Below are 12,791 nucleotides of genomic sequence, written 5' to 3' on the forward strand. Positions count from 1 at the left end.
ATACCACATTTTGCTTATCCACTCATCAGTCCATGGGTATGACTTCAACCCTCAACTAGCTGAGAAGCCAGCAAGCCCTCAGTTTTCCCTTCTCTGGCTATGTGTACCTTTCAACATATAGAGCTGAGCATTTTGGCTTTTGTAAACAATGCCACAGTGAACACTTGGCATTATTTACAAAACTCATATATAAGTTTTTGTTTGAACACCTGTCTTCCATGTTTTTGAGTGTCTACCCATATATCCAGGAATAGAATTGCTGAGTTCTATGGTAATCCCTGCTTAATTTATTGAGAAACTACCATTTTGAGTTAGTATTTGTATATAGTGTAAGGAACAGGTCCAACTTTATTCTTTTGTATTTGGACATCCAGTTTTCATAGCATTATTTGTTGAAGAGACTGTCCTTTTCCCATTGATGAATGGTCTTGGTCTTTGTTGTCAAAAATCGATTGACCATATATGCAAGGGTTTATTTCTGGACTCTATTTTATTCCATTCATCTATATGTTTATCCTTATGACAGTAACACATTGTTTTGATTACTGTAAGCTTTGTAAGTTTTGAAATTAGGAAATATAAGTTCTGTAGCTTGGTTGTTTTTCAAGATTATGTGGCTATCATTTGCATTTCCATATGAATTTTAGGATCCATTTCTGTAAAACAGGAAGTTGGAATTTTTGATAAGGATATATATATATAAAAATTTGGGGAGTATTGCTATCTTGTCTTCCCATCCATGAACACAGAATGTCTTTTCCTTTCATTAGGTCTTTTATTTCTTTCAGCAACATTTTATAGTTTTCAGTGTATAAGCCTTGCACTTCCTTGGTTAAATTTATTCCTAAGTATTTTATTCATTTGGATGTAATTGTTAATAGAATTGTTCTCTTAATTTCCTTTTCATATTGTGCATTGGCAGTGTATAGACAAAAAACCAATTTGTTGATCTTGTACCCTGCAACTTCACTGAATTTACTATATCGAATACTCTGTGTGTGTGAATTCTTTAGTATTTTCTACATATGAGATCATGTCATCTGAGAATAGGAATAGTTTTGCATCCTTTTTTTCCTAATTCTGATCCCTTTTATTTATTTTTCTTGCTTAATTTCTCTGGCTAGAACTTCCAGTACAATATCTAATAGCAGTGATAAAAGCACTTGTCTTACATCCTGATCTTAGGGGGAAAGCTTTCAGTCATTCACCATTGAGTATACAGTTAGCTGTGGATTTTTCATAAATACCTTTTATCATGTTGAAGAAGTTGCCTTCTATCTAGTTTGCTTAATTTTGTTTTTAATCATGAAACAGTATTGAGTTTTTTGTTTGATTTTTTTTTTTTTTTTTCCAGATAGGGTCTCTCTCTCTGTCACCCGGGCTAGAGTGTAGTGGGGCGATCACGGCTTACTGTAGCCTTGACCTCCTGGCCTCAAGTGATCCTCCTGCCACAGCCTTTTGAGTAGCTGGGACTACAGGCATGTGCCATAATGCCTGGTTAATTTTTGTATTTTTTTCAGAGATGAAGTCTCACTATGTGGGTCATGCTCGTTTCAAACTCCTGGGCCCAAAAGATCCTCCCATCTTGGCCTCCCAAAGTGTTGGTATTACAGGCATGAGCCACCACACTTGGCCTTGGATTTTGTCAAATGCTTTTTCTGCATCGATTGAGATGATCATATGCTTTTCTTCCTTCAGTCTATTAATGATATGTTGTTTGATTTTCTTATATTAAAGCAATACTGCATTCATGGGATAAGTCTCATTTGATCATGGTATGTAATCCTTTTAATATGCTGTTGGATTCAGTTTGCTAGTGCTTTGTTGAGGAATTTTGTATCTGTATTCATAAGAGATATTAGTCTGTAGTTTTCTTATGGTGTCTTTTTCTGGCTTTGGAATCAAAGTAATGCTGGCCTCTTCTATTTTTGGGGGGAGGAAGAGTTCGAGAAGGATTGGTGTTAATTCTTTAAATGAGTGGTAGAATTCACCAGTGAAGCCATGTAGTACTGGACTTTTCTTTGTTGGGAAGTTTTGATTACCAAACTCTTTACTTGTTATGGACCTATTTAGATTCTCTTTTTCTTCCTGAATCCATTTTGGTAACTGATATGCCTAGGATTTTGTCCATTTTATCTAGGTTATCTAATTTTTTACATACGGATTGTTCATAGTATACTCTTATAATCCTTTTTGTTTTTGTAAAGTTGGTAATAATTTCTCCACTCTTATTTCTGATTTTAATTATATATATATATATATATTTCTTTTTTTTTTTTTTTTTTTTTTCTGAGACAGAGTCTCATTCTGTCACCCAGGCTGAAGTGCAGTGGCATGATCTTGGCTCACTGCAACCTCTGCCCCACCTCCTGGGTTCAAGTGATTTGTCGTGCTTCAGCTTCCCGAGTAGCTGGGGTTATAGGTGCCTGCCACCACCCCCAACTAGTTTTTGTATTTTTAGTAGAGATGGGGTTTCACCATGTTGGCCAGGCTGGTCTTGAAGTCCTGGCTGCAAGTGATCTGCCTGCCTTGGCCTGCCAAAGTGCTGGGATTACAGGGATGAGCCACCACGCTCAGCTATCATTTTGTTTTTTGTTTTTTGTTTGTTTTTTAGACGGAGTTTCACTCTTGTTGCCCAGGCTGGAGTGCAGTGGCGCAATCTCAGTTCACTGCAACCTCCACCTCTCAGATTCTCAGCTTCCTGAGTAGCTGGGACTACAGGGGCATGCCACCACGCCTGGCTAATTTTTTTATTTTTCGTAGAGACAAGGTTGCACCATGTTGGTCAGCTTGGTCTTAAACTCCTGACCTCAGATGATCCACCCACCTCAGCTCCCAAAGTACCGCGATTACAGGCATGAGCCACCGTGCCCAGGCTCTAGCCTGATAGTTAATGAGTAAAAACTATCACTTCCTAGCCGGCCCAAGAACCTTAAGACTATAGGTAAAATCTAAAATCTGCCTTGATTTGACTTCTTAGCCTCAAAAGGTTTCTAAATCTGAAATTCCTATGTGACCAATGTAGATATTTTATCAACATTGCATAGTTTTCAACATACAAGTCTAGTACATATGTTGTTAGATTTACACATATGGATTTCATTTTTTGAGTGATTGCAAATGGTGTTTATTTTTAAATATTAAGCTTTGTTGAAGTATAACAGATACACAAATAATGCCCATATTTAATGGATACATCTTGATGAGTTTGGACATATGCATATACCCATGATACCTTCACCACAAAGTACCAAACACATCCATCACTTCCAAAAACTTTGTGTGTTTTTTTGTTTTGCTTTGTTTTTTGCTAAGAACATTTAAGTTTTAGCCTCTTAACATTAAGTTCACAATACCATATTATTAACTGTAGGTACTTTGTTATACAGCAGATCTCTAGAACTTACTAATTTTGCATAACTGAAACTTTACATCTATTGGATAGTTCCCCATTTTCTTCTCCCCTCAACACCTGGCAACCACCACCTTACTCTCTGCTTTTATGAGTTTGACTATTTTAGATACCTCATATAAGTGTAATCATGTCATATTTATCCTTAATGGTTTTTTATTTTAAATCATATTTTCACATCTTCATTGCTAGTATAGAAATACAATTGCTTTTTTATATGTTTATCATGTATCCTATGACCTTGCTTAACTAATGTATTCTTGTTTTTCTGTAGTTTTTTTTTTTTTTTTGGAATTTTCTAGATAGATGGTCATATAAGCTGCAAATAGAGACCATTTTCTTTCTTTCTGATATAAATGTCTTTTATTTCTTTTTCTTGCCTTATTGCACTGGCTAGAACTTCCAGCACTTTGTTTAATAAGACTAGTGAGAGTAGACATCCTTTCCCTGTTCCCAGTCTTAGGAGGAAAAACATTGAGTCTGTCATCATTAAATATAATGTTAGCTGTAGGTTTTCTGTAGATGCTCTTTATCAAGTTGAGGAAGTTCCTGTCTGAATTATCATATTGCTATTATAACAATATACCACTAATTTAGTGCTTTAAGATAATGCAAATTTATTCTTTTATAGTTTTGGATGTGAGAAGTCTGAAATGTGTTACATGGGCTAAAATTAACATACAGAGTTGAATTCCTTCTTGGGGCTCTAGGGATGGACATAATTGTTTGCTTTGGCTTCTGTAACAAATCCTCACAAGTTAGGTAGCTTAAAACAACAGTAATGTATTATTTCACAGTTCTGGAGGCGATAAATCAGCTTCATCAGGCTAAAATCAAGGTGTTGGCAGGACCGTATGTCCACTGGATGCTCTATGGAAGAATCTGTTTCTTGCCTCTTCCAGCTTCTGGTAGCAGCTGACATTCCTTGACATGTGGCCCCCTTATGCCAACCTTTGCCTCCATGGTTACATGGAAATCATATGGTTCTTTTCTGTGTATACCAAATCTCCCTCTGCCTTTTATAAGAATACTTGCAGTTGGATTTAGGGCACACTTTATTCCTTGGCTCGTAGCCCTTTCCTCCATGTTCAGAGCACATCACTACAACCTTTGCTGACATCATCACTTCTCCTCTCTTTTAGTAGCCCTTGTGACTACATCAGGCTCTTCCACATAATCCAGGGCAAACCCTCCATCTCAAGATCTTTGATTTAATCACATCTGCAAAGTACCATTTCACATAAGGTAACATATTCACAGGTTCTGTTGATTAGGATGTGGATACATTTGGGGAGCTATTGTTCATCCTCTGTTTCCATTTTTCTGAGAGTTTTTATCAAATAGATGTTGAATTTTGTCAAACTTTTTTCTGCCTCGATTGATATATTTTTGTTCTTCTTTAGTTTATTAGACTAGATGTTGGATTACATTGATTGAGCTTCAAATACTGACCAGCCTTACAGCCCTGGAATAAACTCTACTTGGTCATGATGTATAATCCTACACACACACACACACACACACACACACACACACAAATTCTATTTGCTAATATTTTGTTAAGGATTTTTTTGGTGCCTGTATACTTGAGGGGTGTTGGTTTGTAATTTTCTTTTTTCTATTTCCTTTGTCTGGTTTTGGTGTCAGGGTTATGTCAACTTCATAGAATAAATGAATCAGGAAGCATTCCCTTCTATTTTCCAAAACAGATTGCATGGAATTGGTTTTAATTCTTTAAACATTTGATGGAATACTCTGGTGAAATGATCTCAACTTGGAGATTTGTAGTTTTTTAAATTATGGATTCAGGCCACATTGGCGGCTCATGCCTGTAATCTCAGCACTTTGGGAGGCCAAGGCAGGAGGATCATTTGAGCCCAGGAGTTTGAGACTAGCCTGTGCAACATAGTGAGATCTGTTTCTACAAAAAATTTAAAAATGGGCTGGGTATGGTGGTGCATGCCTGTGGTCCTAGCTATCCAGGAGGCTGAGGTAGGAGGGTAGCTTGAGCTCGGGAGGTCGAGGCTGCAGTGCCTGGGCAACAAAGTGAGAACTTGTCTCAAAATATAAAATGAGATAAAAAATAGAATTATAGATTCAACACTTGTAAGGCTTGAATGATTTATTTCACACTGAGTTGTGACAGTATGTTTTTTGAGGAATTGATCTATTTGGTCTAAGTTTTCCCATTTATGTATGAAGAATTCTGCATAGTATTGTCTAATTATTCTTTTTTATTTTTATTTTTTTGAGACAGAGTCTCGCTCTGTCACCCAGGCTGGAGTACAGTGGTGCGATCTCGGTTCACTGCAAGCTCCACCTCCCAGCTTCATGCCATTCTCCTGCCTCAGCCTCCTGAGTAGCTGGGATTACAGGCACCCGCCACTACACCTGGCTAATTTTTATTTGTATTTTTAGTAGAGACGGGGTTTCACGGTGTTAGCCAGGATGGTCTCAATCTCCTGACTTTGTGATCCGCCTGCCTCAGCCTCCGAAAGTGCTGGGATTACAGGCACGAGCCACCGCGCCTGGCCTCTAATTATTCTTTTGATGTTTGCAGGGTCAATAGTGATAGCCCATTTGATTTTGATATTGGTTATCTATGTTTTCTCTCTTTTTTTGGGTCAGTTTGGCTATCTAATATCTAAATATCTAAATTTTATTGCTATATTTATATAAAACCAGCTCTTGGTCGGGCGCAGTTGCTCATGCCTGTAATCCCAGCACTTTGGGAGGCAGAGGCAGGTGGATCATGAGGTCAGGAGTTCGAGACTAGCCTGACCAACGTGGTGAAAGCCTGTCTCTACTAAAAGTACAAAAAAAAAAAAAAATTTAGTCGGGCATGGTGGCACGCACCTGTAATCCCAGCGACTCAGGAGGCTGAGGCAGGAGAATCGCTTCAGCCCGGGAGGCAGAGGTTGCAGTGAGCCGAGATTGCACCACTGCACTCCAGCCTGGGTGACAGAGTAAGACTCTGAAAAAAAATAAAATAAAAAACAACAAAAAAACAGCTCTTTGTTTCATTGTTGTCTTTTTTTTTTTTAGGTGGAGTCTTGCTCTGTCACCCCAGGCTGGAGTTTAGTGGCACAATCTTGGCTCACTGCAACCTCTGCCTCCCGGGTTCAAGCAATTCTCCTGCCTCAGCCTCCCGAGTAGCTGGAATTACAGGTGTGCACCACCACGTCTGGCTAATTTTTGTATTTTTAGTAGAGATGGGGTTTCACCATGTTGGCCAGGCTGGTCTCAAACTCCTGACCTCAAGTGATCCACCCACCTCGGCCTCCCGAAGTGCTGGGATTACAGGTGGCAGCCACCACGCCTAGCTCATTGATTTTTTTCAATTGTTTTCTGTTTTCTATTTTATTGATTTATTATTTTATCTTTATTTTTCCTTCCTTCTGCTTGTTTTGAGTTTATTTTGATTCACTCTTCTTTTTCAAGATTCTTGGGAGAGGAGCTTAGATTATTGATTTGAGGCTTTTTCTCTTTTCTAATGTTTGCATTTAGTGCTGTAAATGTCCATCTCAGTGTTGCTTTGCCTTGTCCTACAAATTCTGAAATATTTTCATTCATTTTAATGTATATTTTTATTTCCCATGAGATTGGCTTTTTGACCCATGGATTATTTAAAAGTGTGTTATTTATTTCCAAGTGTTTAGAGACTTTCCTATCTTAATTGCTACTGATTTCTACTTTGACCCTACCGTGGTCAAAGAACACACTGTATATTATTTTAATTCTTTTTTTGAGATGGAGTTTCACCCTGTTGCCCGGGCTGGAGTACAGTGGCGTGATCTCGGCTCACTGCAACCTCTGCCTCCCAGGTTCAAGCGATTCTCCTGCCTCAGGCTCCTGAGGAGCTGGGATTACAGGAGTGTGCCACTACACCCAGCTATTTATTTTTGTATTTTTAGTGGAGATAGGGTTTCACCATGTTGGCCAAGCTGCTCTCAAACTCCTGACCTCAAATGATCCGCCCACCTTGGCTTCCGAAAGTTCTGGGATTACAGGCGTGAGCCACCACATCTGGCCAGTGTATGATTTTAATTCTTTTAAATTTGTCGAGGTTCATTTTATGGCCCAGGATATGGCCTGTCTTACTGTATGTTCCATGGGCACTTAAAATGACCGTATGTTCTGCTGTTGTTGGCTAGAGTGTTCTATAAATGTCAATGAGATTCTGTTAGTTGGTGGTGGTGGTGAATTTTTCTGTCTCCTTGCTTATTTTCTGTCTAGTTGATTGATTGCTAAGAGAGGTGTGTTGACATCTCCAACTATGTTTGTTGTATTAGTCTGCTCAGGCTGCTGTAACAAAATACCATGAACTGGGTGGTTTTGACAACAGAAATGTATTTCCCACAATTCTGGAGGCTGCTAACTAACTCTCTGATGGTCTGGCAGGGTCAATTGCTGGTGAGGGTCGTTTTCATGGCTTGTAGATGGTTGCTTTCTTCTATGTCAACACATGGCCTTTCTGTAATGCATATGCATGTGTGTGAGGGGAAAGAGACAGGGAGCTCTTTCTCTTCTATAAGGCCACCAGTCCTATCGGGTAAGGACCCTCTCCTTATGACTTCATTTAACCTTAAGTGTAGGGGATCTGTCAGAATGGTGGGAAAAACTAAGGAAAGGATGCAAACCTTCTCAAAGGTCGGAAGGTTCTTCAGAGTCCTGGGGGAGAATAGCTGAAGGCAGCTGTTACAGATAACCCTGAGGCAGAGGGCAAGGAGTAGGTATAAGGGAGTAGGGGGAATTTATCTTAAATAGGCTTGTTTACTTATGTTGACCAGGAACTGACCTTTTATCATCTGCAAGAGTGACATTCCCTGAAAGGGGAACAATAAATGTTAATTGCCTGCAGGTTGTGTTGGCTCCCAGTTTTTGGCATTGTGCCTGCGCTGAATAAAAGCAAACAGCTCCAGGGCTGGGTGCGGTGGCTCACACTTGTAGTCCCAGCACTTTGGGAGGCTGAGGCAGGCGGATCACGAGGTCAGGAGATAGAGGCCATCCTGGCTAACACGGTGAAACCCCATCTCTACCAAAAATACAAAAAATTGGCTGGGTGTGGTGGCGGGTGCCTGTAATCCCAGCTACTTGGAGGCTGAGGCGGAAGAGTCACTTGAACCTGGGAGGTGGAGGTTACAGTGAGCCGAGATCGCGTCATTGCATTCCAGCCCAGGAGACAAAGTGTCTCAAAAAAAAAAAAAAAAAAAAAAAAAACAAGCAAGCAAGCAGCTCCAGCTTCTTGGGGCCGCTCTGTAGCCACTTGAACCAAGCAGTCACCTAGCTGCTCTTAAACTGCACACCTGTATCTGAGTACTCGTTTCATCCATCGGCCAGGGTCTGTGGGACAGACCTGGCAGGTGGTGCCCCGTGTGAGGAACACTGTAATGGATCGCCACAGAACCCTCGGGAACAAAAGTGAAGTGACTGTGCAGTAAGTAAGTGGTGTCTGCTCAGGATTTCCAAATTTGAGGGGATTTTCAAGCTAGGGTTTCATCATGGGACAACAGTTATCCACTCAACAGCAACAGTATATAAAAGTATTGAAACAGCTGCTTAAAGTGGAGCCTTGGTCTCGGAGGCCCAATTAAGGGACCTAATGCAAACTGTCATTCTCCCAGAAGAAGGCACACCAGACCTAGAGCTCTGGGAACAAGTGGGAAGAAATTTTAAACGACATCATGTACAAGGGCAACGGGTCCCAGTAACATCTTTAACATTATGGGCCTTAGGGCTGCTTTGGCTCCACTCTACACAGAAGAGCCTAAAAAGGAAAGGGAGGAAGAACCATCATCTACCTTACCACCTCCTCCTCCTCAGCCCTGCTGTTACCGCATAAAGGTGCCACAGAGGAGACAGATTTTCCCTGAGACCCCTGCCCCAATAAATTGGAAAAAAGATAAGGGATACACTACAGTTATGGGACCCTGTCTTACGCAAGTGGCATTAGAAGGGGAGCTCTTGGCCTGCCTGGTGATGCAAGATCAACAAGGCAATCAGGTACGTGAACCCATTACTTTCAACACTTATAAAGAAATAAGAAAAAGCATTAGAGAAAACGGAGCTGCTAGCCCATTTATGAAAGGATTAATTGAGGCCATAGCAAATAACTTCCATATGACCCCATGGGACTGGTCAGTGCTAGCTCAAACAACTTTAGAGGCCAGTCAATATGTACACTGGAGGGCAGAATATGATGAGTTGTGTGAACAACACGCCAACCAGAATCAATTGGCTGGGCAAAACATAACGAGGCTGCTATGCTCCAGGGGAGGGGTCCCTATGTCAATGTACAATAACAATTTTGTCCCCCAAGCCTATGCACAAGTGTCCTTATGCGCCTGCAGGGCTTGGGACTGAATTCCTGAAGGCAGAGTTCAACAGGGATCTTTTGTAATGGTCGACTAGGGCCTCAGGAGCCATTTGTTGAATTTATCAATCGGTTAACCCAGACAATTAAGAGACAAATTAGTCATGCCCAGGCCGCTGATATCTTATTGTTGCAACTGGCTTATGAAAATGCTAATATAGAACAGCTGCCTTCAGCTATTCTCCCCACCAGCGTTCTGCAGAACCTTCTGACCTTTCAGTAGGTTTGCATCCTTTCCTTTCCGTATAGTTTTTCCCACCATTCTGGCTGATCCCCCACACTTAATTACTTCCTAAAAGCCTCATCTCCAAATATAGTCATATTGGAGGTTTGGGCTTCAACATATGAATTTGGGAGGGACACAGTTCAGTTCATGACATTTGTAGATTTGTCTACATTTCTCTTCTTAGTTCAGTTTTTCCTTCACATGTTTTGCAGCTCTTTCATTTAGTGCATACACATTTAGGATTGCTATGTCTTCTTGATTAATTGACCGTTTTATCATTATGTAATGCTCTTTGTCTCTTACAGTTTTCTGTGCTCTGAAGTTTACTTTATGAGCTGTTAATATAGTCACTCCTGGCTGGGCATGGTGGCTCACATCTGTAATCCCAACACTTGGGGAGGCCAAGGCTGGAGGATTGCTTGAGCCTAGGAGTTTGAGGCTGCAGTGAGCTGTGATTGTGCCACTGCAATGAGACCTTGTCTCCCAAAAAATAATGAAGTTCCTCTTGCTTTCCTTTGATTAGTGTTTGCATAATATATCTTTTTCCACCTTTTTACTTTCAACCTGCCTATATTGTTGTTATTTGAGGTGAATTTCTTACAGACATCATATAGTTGGTTCATGCTCTTTAATCTACTCTGTCGATCTCTTTATTTTTGAGACACTGTCTCACTCTGTTGCCCAGACTGGAGTGCAGTGGTGCAGCCTCAGCTCACTGGAACTTCTGCCTCCCAGGTTCAAGCGATTCTCATGCCTCAGCCTCCCCAGTAGTTGGGATTACAGGCATGCACCACCATGCCCAGCTAATTTTTGTATATTTAGTAGAGACAGGGTTTCAACATGTTGGCCAGGCTGGCCTTGGACTCCTGACCTCAGCCTCCCAAAGTGCTAAGATTCAGGCATGAGCCTCTGCACCTGGCCTCAATATCTTTTAATTGGTGTTTTATACCAGTTACTTTTAATATAATTATGATGTATTGGGGCTTAAGTTTGCCATTTTGTATATTTTCTAGTTATTCTGTTTTTTATTCTTTTGCCTGCCTCCCTGTGAGTTACTTGACCAATTTCTAAAAACCAATTTTGATTTACCTAGACTGTGTTTGAGTATATCTTTTTGCATAACTTTTTAGTGGCTGTCTTGGGTAAAGTAAAGCATAGAAGCCGTACCTCCCTGTATGTCCCTTTATATCACGTTACCCTCTCCACTTAAGATATAATTGTCTTAAATATTTCCTTTACATACATTTAGAACAACATTAGACAGTGTTACGATTTTTGCTTCAACCATCGAGCATAATTTAGAAAACTCAAGAGGAGAGTCTAGTGTATTTACCCATATTTTTGCTTGAATGTTCATTCATCCTTCCTGATGTTCCAAGGTTCCTTCTTTTATTATTTCCATTCCTTCTTTTTCACCGCTGGGCATGGTGGCTCACACCTGTAATCCCAGCAGTTTGGGAGGCTGAGGTGGGTGGATCACTTGAGGTCAGGAGTTTGAGACCAGCCTGGCCAACATGGTGAAACCCTGTCTCTATTAATACAAAAATTAGCTGCGCGTGGTGGTGCGTGCCGGTAGTTCCAGCTACTCAGGAGGCTGAGGCAGGAGAATCACTTGAACCCGGGAGGTAGAGGTTGCAGTGACCCGAGATCACACCACTGCACTCCAGCCTACGCAACAGAGTGAAACTGTGTCTCTGTCTCGAAAACAAAAAAAAACAAAATCTTTTTCACCAATGTTTTAGGGTAGATCTGCTGCTGACAAAGTTCCTTAGTTTTCCTTCATCTGCGAATGTCTTGATTCCCCTTCCTTCCTAAGGAATATTTTTGCAGGGTATAGGCTTTTTTCTTTCAGCACCTGAAAAATATTGTGTTAATTTCTTCTGGCCTCTACAGTTTCTGAGGAGAAATCCACTGTCATTCATACTGCTTTTCCCATATAGGTATGGTGTCATTTTTCTCTAGCTGCTTCCATGAATTTTTTTTTTCTTTCATTTTCAGAAATTTAATTATGAGGTATCTTGGTGTGAATTTCTTTGGGTTATCAACCTAAATAATAAACAGAGAGAGGTGCTCTAAAAGAAAATTATATTCATTTGGGAATAGGGCATTACAATGAGAATATGCATGCGATAGTAAACTATGTGCATATTGAAGGAAGAAAAAGGTTTCTAAAGGAAATATGAGGATTACAAAATCCTTTTAAGATAATTATCCTAGCCAGGTGTGGTGGCTCATGCTTGTAATCCCTGCAGTTTGGGAGGCTGAGGCAAAAGGATCACTTGAGCCCAGGAGTTCTAGACCACCCTGGACAATGTGGTGAGACCCCATCTCTACAAAAATAAAAATAAATTAGCAGGGCATGGTGACATGTACCTATACTCCTAGCTACTTGGGTGGCTGAGGTGGGAGGATTGCTTGAGCCCAGGAGTTTGAGGTTGCAGTGAGCTATGATCACACCATTGCACTCCAGACTGGAGACAGGGAGAGACCCTGTCTCAAAAGGAAAAAGAATAAAATAATAAAAAAAAAATTATCCTTGGCTACAAGGGTCAATAACAAGGGTGTGCCAATTCAAGGTTAGACAGTCAGTTGTTGAGCAGATGTCCTCGCAGAAGTATTTTTTTGTGTAAGGTTGTGATGGCTTTTGTGTAATGTGGTTTTTGCAGTCTTTTGTAATAGTTTTTTTTTATCAGGCATTTATGTATGACCCTTCTTTTCATGGCCTACCTTGGCTCTGTTTTTCAGGGATTTTTTTTTTTTTTTTTTTTTTTTTTTTTTTT

The sequence above is a fragment of the Piliocolobus tephrosceles genome, chromosome 5 (genome assembly GCF_002776525.5).
Source record: "Piliocolobus tephrosceles isolate RC106 chromosome 5, ASM277652v3, whole genome shotgun sequence".
Lineage (NCBI taxonomy): Eukaryota > Metazoa > Chordata > Mammalia > Primates > Cercopithecidae > Piliocolobus > Piliocolobus tephrosceles.